Source organism: Octopus bimaculoides, chromosome 7 (genome assembly GCF_001194135.2).
Source record: "Octopus bimaculoides isolate UCB-OBI-ISO-001 chromosome 7, ASM119413v2, whole genome shotgun sequence".
NCBI lineage: Eukaryota > Metazoa > Mollusca > Cephalopoda > Octopoda > Octopodidae > Octopus > Octopus bimaculoides.
In genome coordinates, this window is record NC_068987.1 from 83,273,320 (window position 1) to 83,274,076 (window position 757).

The following is a 757-nucleotide window of genomic DNA, read 5'->3' on the forward strand; positions in this document are numbered from 1 at the left end:
ACAAATTAAATTTCTTTCGCATATGTTCTTCTTATCAGACATATTCAGGATATAAAAAATATTCTTTCATGTGTCGATATCTAGATTCTGTTATTTTAAAACTGTTTGGAAACTATTGACCGAATATAAACGTTCATATATATCTGATTGCTCAAACGAGCTGTCGTTAAAAAAAGTTTTTTTTTAAATCACAGAAAGAGGGGGAGAAAAAGAGAGATAAATGTCAACCCAGGTTCGATTCATGGCTCATACCTTTTACTCGCGCTACCAATGTACGTGAAAAAAAGAATGCATGTTACAACATTCTGTTGCTTAAAAAGTACAGGTTTCTTATTTCCCACGAGGGGCTAAACATAAAGGGGACAAATAAATGGATTAAGTCGATTATATCGACTCCAGTGCGTAACTGATACTTATTTAATCGAAACCGAAAAGATGAAAGGCAAAGTCGACCTCGGCGGAATTTGAACTCAGGACGTAACGGCAGACGAAACACCGCGAAGCATTTAGCTCGGCGTGTTAACGCTTCTACCAGCTCGCCGCCTTGAAGTACAGGCTTCTATTGAATAAGAGGAAGAAAAATGTTTCTAGAAATTTGTTCGTATATTTAAAGTATTCTCTGAACAATAGTGTGAAGAAAATTGATTCTTCTTCAAGAATGTACTCACGTTTGTGTCCGTACGTGAGTGGAAGCAAGTGTTTACGTGTCTAACCAACATCGAAGTGATGGAATCTCAGGTGGAGGTGATTTATTGTA